Raw genomic sequence first — 10,682 nt, 5'->3', positions numbered from 1 at the left:
CACAAAGACAGATACATACATACACACTAACAAACCAACATCCATAAACATACAAACATAGAAACAAACATAAGCATACTTACATACGCAAACATATAAAAACATACAAACATCCATAAACATGCACAAAGCAACCATATATGCACCCATATAAAATACATACCAAAAAAGCATCCGTACCTAAACATGCACACAACCAAACCCTAAACCCTACACAAGCGTCCAAACAAGCACGAACCTCCGTACAAACACAAACCTACCAGCACACACAATCATACACAATACCAAGACGGGGTCCTGGTTATATGCAAAACACGGAATACCCGATACATGAAGATATATACGTACACACACATTCATACGAAGATCACAACAAAGGAAGACACAAACACACAATCCCCCATACCCACATACTCACACGCCCCTACCCGCAAACACACAAATAAACCAAAGCCTACTCGTCTATTCTAATTCTAGCCTTCCACGCATTCCTATCAGAAGTCATGTCCTCGGTCAATAAAAGCTCCTTCAAGTCGAGCTTTATTCTATCCTCCCACCTACGTGTGGGTCTACCCCTTCTCCTTACACCGTCAACTGTAAGTGCATCGACTCTTCTAACAGGTGCATTAAGCGGTCGCCTCCTCACATGCCCAAACCATCGAAGCCGTTCTTCTCTTAGCTTGTCGATGATGTTTCTAACTTTAAGGTTCTCCCTAAAAACACTATTTGGGATCATATCCAACATCGTCTTCCCACATGTCCACATAAGCATCCTCATCTCTGCCACCTCCATCCTTCTCTCTTGCGCCTTCGTCATTGGCCAACATTCTGATCCGTATAGCATGGCAGGTCTAATTGCCACCTTGAAGAATTTCCCTTTCAGCTTTAGGGGGATCTTCCTGTGGCATAAGACTCCAGTCGCTGCCCTCCACTTCACCCACCCTACTTTAATACGGTGAGACACGTCTTCATCTATCCTCCCCTATTTGTGGAGCATCGAGCCTAAGTACCTAAACGAGGTTTGTGGATGCAAGATCTGGTCTCCAATGTAGATGTTCACCCCATCATCTTGTTCATCAGTGTTTCTATCAAAATCACATCTAAGATATTCCGTCTTTTGTCTACTAATTTGTAGACCATTACCTTCTAAGGCTACCCTCCATTGCTCCAGTCTTCTATTAAGTTCCTCCTTAGATTCGGAAACAAGCACAATGTCATCGGCAAAAATTAGGCACCAAGGGATACACTCTTGTATCCCTCGAGAAAGCTCATCAAGGATCAAAGCGAAAAGAAAAGGGCTAAGGGCCGATCCCTGATGCAGGCCTACTTTTATTGGGAAAACTTCGGTAATTCCCACCGGCGTTCGAACGCAAGACTTCGCCCCTTCGTACATATCCCTAATAACCCGAATATATCTACTCGGGATACTTCTACCTCTAAGGGTCTTCCAAATCAAATTTCGTGGGACGCAATCGTAGGCCTTTTCCAAGTCTAAGAATACCATCTCGAGGTTCTTTTGCTTGTATCTATACTTCTCCATTAGGTTCCTAATAATATGGATTGCCTCTATCGAAGAGCGCCCTGGCATAAAACCAAATTGGTTTTCCGAAATATTTGTTACACGTCGAAGTCTAGTCTCAATCACTCTCTCCCAAAGCTACTGTGACGACCCGGAAATTTTCGACCAAATTTAAACTTAATCTTTATATATGATTTCGATACGATAAGCAAAGTGTGTAATGTTGAGTCTAGAAAATTTTGAAACGATGTTCATATATTTAATTGACTTTTGACTGCTTTCGACGATTCACGAACAATTTGATGATAAATGAATATGAAATTAAATAAAAATATATTTACATATAAATGTATGTATTGGAAATGATAAAATATTATTCATCCATTAAATATTAAATAAGTAAATATTATATAAAATAAGTTGTTACTTAAATAAAACTATGTATAGATATATATGAATTCTATAATAATTATTATCATATGTATATTAGAATATATATATATATATATATATATATATATATATATATATATATATATATATATATATATATATATATATGAGCTATAAATATTATATGTTGAAATTATTTTTATAATAAATGAATATAACATATCAAGTAGATATATATAAATAAATAAATATGACAATTACATATAATATACAAACACATATATTATAATGTAATGAATAAATAATATTCAACATATGTTATATATGGTATAATTATATACCATTAATATGTTAAACATAATTACACATTAAAAATATGATTGTTATATTAATATTACTATTATTACTGTCATTATTATTGTCAATATTAATATTAATATTAAATCAGTATTATTAATAGTATTATTTTTAATGTATACAACATATAAATATGAAATTTGATATATATATATATATATATATATATATATATATATATATATATATATATATATATATATATATATATATATATATATATATATATATATATATATATATATATATATATATAAATTAATATATTATTATTACTTATATCATTATTATCATTATTAATAATATAATTAGAATTATTATTATTATCAATAATAATATTATTATCATGTTCATAATTATTATTATGGTATTATTAGTATTTTTATTATTATTACTAATATTAATGGGATTATATTTATTAATATATTTATTAACTAATACTATAATTTAATTTGTATTTGTATATCATATAAATGACAGATAAACGCGTACAATCAAACTGTTATATATTTATTTAATTTTTTTTTCTTCCTGAACTTCTGTTACGCTCGTGAGAGACTGTCGACACTCATCCATTCAATATATACGAATCATTCAGTTTGTGAATTTAATTTAACACATTCAAATTCTATTATCAATTATCATTATTTATTAGCGAGTGAAAAAAAATGATGAACACAGCTCTTTTCTTTTCTTTCTCCTCTGTACGTGTGGTTTTTAACCAAACTTGATTATGAATCGTTTTTCCAAAATCAAAAAATGTAGTTCTGTTAGAAATCGTTTGTGTAAACTATCTGTAAGATTTGATCTCCCAATTCTTTCTAGTGATCACGAATTATCGAGTCAAAGTTGAAATTTTAAAAGTGAACTATTTTGTTTATTGTAAAATTCGAATTGGTTTTAACGATTCTGGTTCAATTGACGGTTTCTAAAGTTTGTATGCACGATTTAAAAACTAATTCATGTAGAAAATTTCCTCTAAAACGGTCTCATTATCGAAATCAAATTCTATGTTCTTCATTATTCTTTTCGTTAACAGCGACTGCTGTTTCAGTTTAATTTGTTTTAATTTAATTTGCTATTAATTTGGAAATGTTTGAGGGTCGTATAATATTCAATTAACACATCTAAACCAAACCTGTAAACTCGCCGTTATGATTATTGGGTCTGGTCTGTTAGTAAGGAAGAAGAAGATGAACAGCTTATCAAACGTGTTATATATTTTGGTTGGATTATTAAATCAGAATGAAATAAATGGAAGAATGGTTTAAAGGTGTGTCGGGTTAGCATGTGGTCACGGGTTCGAGTCCAGGGGCTGCTATGTTTTTGGAATCTATTTTTGTTGAGGTAGTTTTCAAATTTTATTATTATTATTATTATTATTATTATTATTATTATTATTATTATTATTATTATTATTATTATTATTATTATTATTATTATTATTATTATTATTATTATTATTATTATTATTATTGTGATTGTTATTATTATTAGTGATTGTTGATTGATTAGGTTAATACAAATAATAGGATTAATATTATTATCATTTTTGTATTACTAATTAATATGTACTATTAGTATTATTATTATTAATATTGGTACAAGTATTATTATTATTGTTAAGGTTATTATTAATTATCGTTATTAGTACTAAATATTACCGTTATTATTATTATTATTCCTAATATGTATTAATTATCAATTATCATGATTATTATGTACACAGAAATACTATGATTAATAATATTATCATTTTATTAGTAAGTAATGCCACTAGGTAATATGAGGATCATTATTAATGAAAATAATAAAAGTTACTATCATCTTTATTAGTAGTAATATTAGTATCATTTTAAAATTAATATTTTTACAAAAGTATTACTTTTAGAGATTACCATAAGTAATAAGATTGTTACAATTAGTATTACTAAGTACTAAGTACTAATATCAAAAAGTATAATTTTCATTATCATTATTATTAAGTTACTTAATTTATTAAAAACTAATAATATTATCATTTTTAAAAGAATTATCATTAAAACTATCATTATTAGTAAAATCATTAATATTTTTATCATTATTATTAACACTAGTATTATCATTATCATTATCTTAATCACTACTAATATTATTTTAGTATTAATATAATTACTATTTTAACAAACTAATGAAATACATACATATAAAATATTTGATATATAACATAACAAAAGTACATTTCTATATAGTAATAATGAGATATATAAATTAATAATATCAAAATTTTATCACTAATAATAATAATATATATGTTCGATTACAAGGATATGTATTAATATATACACAAATGATATAGGTTCGTGAATCCGAGGCCAACCCTGCATTGTTCAATATAGTCATATGTATTTTTACTACAAAATATATTAGGTGAGTTTCATTTTCTCCCTTTTTAAATGCTTTTACAATATATATTTTTGGGACTGAAATACATGCGCTGCTTTTATAAATGTTTTATGAAATAGACACAAGTAATCGAAACAACATTCTATGGTTGGATTATCGAATCGAATATGCCCCTTTTTAGCTTGGTAGCCTAAGAATTAGGGAAATGGCCCCTAATTGACGCGAATCCTAAAGATAGATCTATGGACCTTGACATGTCCCATTCGGGTTACGAATGCTTTAGTACTTCGATTATCATGTCCGATGAGAGTCCCGGAATGATGGGGATATTCTATATGCATCCTGTTAGTTCGGTTATCAAGCGTTCACCATATGAATGATTTTTATCTCTATGCAGTTTGCGAAATGCCTGTTATGAGATGATGTTTATGATAAATGAAATAAAAATCTTGTGGTCTATTAAATTAATGGAAATGATTGTTATGATAAACTAATGAACTCACCAACCTGTTTGGTTGACACTTTAAAGCATGTTTATTCTCAGGTATGAAAGAAATCTTCCGCTGTGCATTAGCTCATTCTAGAGATATTACTTGGAGTTATTCATGACATATTTCAAAAGACGTTGCATTCGAGTCGTTGAGTTCATCAAGATTATTATTAAGTCAATTGTAGTTGGATATTTTATGAAATGGTATGCATGCCGTCAACTTTCAATGTAATGAAAGATTGTCTTTTCAAAAACGAATGCAATATTTGTAAAATGTATCATATAGAGGTCAAGTACCTCGCGATGTAATCAATTGTAATGTATTCGTCCGGATGGATTAGGATGTGAAAGGACCCGTTCATATACATTATAAACGATTCACAATAGTTGATTACATCGCGAGGTATTTGACCTCTATATGATACAATTTACAAACATTGCATTTGTTTTTAAAAGACAAACTTTCTTTACAACGAAATTTGACGGCATGCACACCATTTCATAATACATCCAACTATAATTTGGCTTAATAATAATCTTGATGAACTCAATGACTCGAATGCAACGTCTTTCAAAAATATGCCATGAATGACTCCAAGTAATATCCTTAAAATGAGCTAATGCACAGCGGAAGATTTCTTTAATACCTGAGAATAAACATGCTTTAAAGTGTCAACCAAAAGGTTGGTGAGTTCATAGGTTTATCATAACAATCATTTCAATATATTAATAGACCACAAGATTTCCGTTTATAAATATATGTACACTCGCAAGTGTATAAAAGTATTCTATAAGTTGTAGGCACCCGGTAACAAGCCTTAACGTTCATGTTTTACCCTCTGAAGTACACCAGATCAGGTGTGTTTAAAATAACCTCGAAGTACTAAAGCATCCCATAGTCAGGATGGGGTTTGTCAGGCCCAATAGATCTATCTTTAGGATTCGCGCCTACCGTACATAGACAAGTAGTTTAATGTTACCAAGCTAAGGGTATATTTCTGGTTTAAACCTGTGAAGACCCGTCCTAATCCATTCGGACGAAGTCCATATCGATTATAAACGATTTGCAACAGTTGATTACATCGCGAGGTACTCGACCTCTATATGATACATTTTACAAACATTGCATTCGTTTTTGAAAAGACAATATTTCATTACATCGAAAGTTGACGACATGCATACTACTTTGTAATATATCTAACTATGAATGACTTAATAATAATCTTGATGAACTCAACGACTCGAATGCAACGTTTTTTTTGAAATATGTCATGAATGGCTCCAAGTAATATCTCTAAAATGAGCAAATGCACAGCGGAAGATTTCTTTCGTACCTGAGAATAAACATGCTTTCAAGTGTCAACCAAAAGGTTGGTGAGTTCATTAGTTTAACATAAATAATCATTTTTATAATTTTAATAGACCACAAGATTTCATATTTCCATTTGTCATAAACATACGTCCCTTGTATAGAGACAAAAATATCATTCATATGGATTGAACACCTGGTAACCGACATTCACAATATACATATAAGAATATCCCCATCATTCCGGGATCCTCCTTCGGACATGATATAAATTTCGAAGTACTAAAGCATCCGGTACTTTGGATGGGGCTTGTTGGACCCGATAGATCTATCTTTAGAGTTCGCGTCAATTAGGGTGTCTGTTCCCTAATTCTTAGATTACCAGACTAAAAGGGGCATATTCGGTTTAATAATCCAACCATAGAATGTAGTTTCGATCACTTGTGTCTATTTCGTAAAACATTTATAAAAGCAGCGCATGTATTCTCAGTCCCAAAAATATATTGCAAAAGCATTTAAAAGGGGAGCAAATGAAACTCACTATACTGTATTTTGTAGTAAAAATACATATGACGTCATTGAACAAATGCAGGGTTGGCATCGGATTCACGAACCTATATCATTTGTATATTTATTAATACACATAATCGTAATCGAACAAATATATATATTATCATTAGTGATAAAAAAAAAATTTATGTTACTAACTTATATATATTTCATTATTTAATTAAAAGTATTCATTTTATATATTTTAAATAATTAAAAATATTAATATAGTTAAGTTATGTGTACTAATTATATTTTTATGTAAAGATTACCTGATAATAGTTGTAAATATACTAGATTAAAAATAATAATAATAATGATAATAATAATAATAATATTAATTTTTGATAATGATAACTTTAACAACTTTACTAATAATGTTAAATCTTAAGAAAAATGATAATTTTGTTATTTTTAATTATAATGGTGAAAATACTAGTAATAATAATAATAATAATATTAATAATTCTAATAATAATAATGTAGTGATACTTTGCTTTAGTATTATAACGATAACAATAATACTAGTGGTAATAATAATAATCAGATTTATCATAACTTCATTTTTAATTCCTCAACTTATAACTACAAATTCTATAACTTAATTTCTTAGCAAATTTCATAACTGTACATATATTTATATAATTCATAATCAGTTTCCATAATTTTTACCATATTAAACTTTATTATTAACTTTGTGATATCCATGTTATTAACATATTCGAAGCCATAGTAGTAGTAATAATAATTTTATTATTAATGGTGATATCAATATCAATATGTATCCTACTTAATAATTAATAATAATAATAATAATACAAGTGATAACTGTAGTGACCCGAACTTTTCCATGTTTATATATATTAATTGAGATTGATATTTACATGATTAAATGTTTCCAACATGTTAAGCAATCAAACTTGTTAAGACTTGATTAATTGAAATATGTTTCATATAGACAATTGACCACCCAAGTTGACCGGTGATTCACGAACGTTAAAACTTGTAAAAACTATACGATGACATATATATAGTTATATATATAGTTAACATGATTTTATTATAAGTATGTATCTCATTAGGTATTTTAATAATGAGTTATATACATAAAAATGAGACTATTAATTTAAGAAACTCGAAAACGATATATATAATAATTATCGTTATAACAACGTCTTACTAGGTACATATGAATCATATTAAGATATTGATACACTTGGTTAATTATGTTAAATGATAAGTAAATATATTATTAAGTGTATTAACAATGAAATACATATGAAAAATAAGACTACTAACTTAATGATTTCGAAACGAGATATATATGTAACGATTATCGTTGTAACGACATTTAACTGTATATATATCATACTAAGATATATTGTATATCATAATATCATGATAATATAACAATTTAACATCTCATTTGTTATAATAATAATGGGTTAACAACATTCAACAAGATCGTTAACCTAAAGGTTTCAAAACAACATTTACATGTAACGACTAACGATGACTTAACGACTCAGTTAAAATGTATATACATGTAGTGTTTTAATATGTATTCATACACTTTTGAAAGACTTCAAGACACTTATAAAAATACTTCTATTAACAAAAATGCTTACAATTACATCCTCGTTCAGTTTCATCAACAATTCTACTCGTATGCACCCGTATTCGTACTCGTACAATACACAGCTTTTAGATGTATGTACTATTGGTATATACACTCCAATGATTAGATCTTAGCAGCCCATGTGAGTCACCTAACACATGTAGGAACCATTATTTGGCAACTAGCATGAAATATCTCATAAAATTACAAAAATATGAGTAATCATTCATGACTTATTTACATGAAAACAAAATTACATATCCTTTATATCTAATCCATACACCAACGACCAAAAACACCTACAAACACTTTCATTCTTCAATTTTCTTCATCTAATTGATCTCTCTCAAGTTCTATCTTCAAGTTCTAAGTGTTCTTCATATATTCTACAAGTTCTAGTTACATAAAATCAAGAATACTTTCAAGTTTGCTAGCTCACTTCCAATCTTGTAAGGTGATCATCCAACCTCAAGAAATCTTTGTTTCTTACAGTAGGTTATCATTCTAATACAAGGTAATAATCATATTCAAACTTTGGTTCAATTTCTATAACTATAACAATCTTATTTCAAGTGATGATCTTACTTGAACTTGTTTTCGTGTCATGATTCTGCTTCAAGAACTTCGAGCCATCCAAGGATCCGTTGAAGCTAGATCCATTTTTTTCTTTTCCAGTAGGTTTATCCAAGGAACTTAAGGTAGTAATGATGTTCATAACATCATTCGATTCATACATATAAAGCTATCTTATTCGAAGGTTTAAACTTGTAATCACTAGAACATAGTTTAGTTAATTCTAAACTTGTTCGCAAACAAAAGTTAATCCTTCTAACTTGACTTTTAAAATCAACTAAACACATGTTCTATATCTATATTATATGCTAACTTAATGATTTAAAACCTGGAAACACGAAAAATACCGTAAAATCGGATTTACGCCGTCGTAGTAACACCGCGGGCTGTTTTGGGTTAGTTAATTAAAAACTATGATAAACTTTGATTTAAAAGTTGTTATTCTGAGAAAATGATTTTTATTATGAACATGAAACTATATCCAAAAATTATGGTTAAACTCAAAATGGAAGTATGTTTTCTAAAATGGTCATCTAGACGTCGTTCTTTCGACTGAAATGACTACCTTTACAAAAATGACTTGTAACTTATTTTTCCTACTATAAACCTATACTTTTTCTGTTTAGATTCATAAAATAGAGTTCAATATGAAACCATAGCAATTTGATTCACTCAAAACGGATTTAAAATGAAGAAGTTATGGGTAAAACAAGATTGGATAATTTTTCTCATTTTAGCTACGTGAAAATTGGTAACAAAAATATTCCAACCATAACTTAATCAACTTGTATTGTATATTATGTAATCTTGAGATACCATAGACACGTATACAATGTTTCGACCTATCATGTCGACACATCTATATATATTTCGGAACAACCATAGACACTCTATATGTGAATGTTGGAGTTAGCTATACAGGGTTGAGGTTGATTCCAAAATATATATAGTTTGAGTTGTGATCAATACTGAGATACGTATACACTGGGTCATGGATTGATTCAAGATAATATTTATCGATTTATTTCTGTACATCTAACTGTGGACAACTAGTTGTAGGTTACTAACGAGGACAGCTGACTTAATAAACTTAAAACATCAAAATATATTAAAAGTGTTGTAAATATATTTTGAACATACTTTGATATATATGTATATATTGTTATAGGTTCGTGAATCAACCAGTGGCCAAGTCTTACTTCCCGACAAAGTAAAAATTTGTGAAAGTGAGTTATAGTCCCACTTTTAAAATCTAATATTTTTGGGATGAGAATACATGCAGGTTTTATAAATGATTTACAAAATAGACACAAGTACGTGAAATTACATTCTATGGTTGAATTATCGAAATCGAATATGCCCCTTTTTATTAAGTCTGGTAATCTAAGAATTAGGGAACAGACACCCTAATTGACGCGAATCCTAAAGATAGATCTATTGGGCCTAACAAACCCCATCCAAAGTACCGGATGCTTTAGTACTTCGAAAT

Source organism: Rutidosis leptorrhynchoides, chromosome 3, assembly GCF_046630445.1.
Source record: "Rutidosis leptorrhynchoides isolate AG116_Rl617_1_P2 chromosome 3, CSIRO_AGI_Rlap_v1, whole genome shotgun sequence".
Lineage (NCBI taxonomy): Eukaryota > Viridiplantae > Streptophyta > Magnoliopsida > Asterales > Asteraceae > Rutidosis > Rutidosis leptorrhynchoides.
This window is presented reverse-complemented; position numbering follows the sequence as displayed.